The following is a 691-nucleotide window of genomic DNA, read 5'->3' as shown; positions in this document are numbered from 1 at the left end:
TATCACTAAGATAACGACCCTTTTAAGCCGTCATCTTCACAAGACCTTGTTTGGACCACAAGTTGCTTTGTCAACCAAATATACACGGTTTAAGACACGCCTGTGTTGGGGACCTCATATGGCAGTGAGGCAAGGGTGGCACGAGACTACAAGGGGAGGGAAAGAGGACTTATATAGCAGGGTGACTTGGCATGTGGACTGGCAGGGTGACAGGCAAAGGGGGCAAGACATATGGACTGGCAGGACAACGTGAAAGTATATATTATAGGGAAATAAGACGTAAGAACTGACTAGGTAACTTAGAGATACCTTAAAGTCTTATGAGAAAGGCGGTTTAGTAAGGAGGACGACTGATTATAGTAGGGTGGTGTGGCGTATGGACTGGTATGAGAAAAAAGGACACATAGGTATATAGACTGGTAGGGTGATGTGGAAACAAGCGTAGGAGGGATGTGAGACAGGATAACTCGGAAACACACACAAAACTGATGAGAAAGACTGTAGAATCAGACTGATGTAGCGAAGACGATAAGAGAAACAAAAAATGTAGCCTCTGAGTAGAAGGCGGTGTTAGCGGAAGAGAAGCGGCGATATGATAGTGACGATATGATACACAGTAACAGCTGTTTCCGCTACGGTCCTACAGAAGAACAGTTAGGGGAAGTTGCTCTTGGAAAATAGGTGTGAGTAA

This window comes from Penaeus monodon, chromosome 19 (genome assembly GCF_015228065.2).
Source record: "Penaeus monodon isolate SGIC_2016 chromosome 19, NSTDA_Pmon_1, whole genome shotgun sequence".
NCBI classification, from domain to species: Eukaryota; Metazoa; Arthropoda; class Malacostraca; order Decapoda; family Penaeidae; genus Penaeus; species Penaeus monodon.
This window is presented reverse-complemented; position numbering follows the sequence as displayed.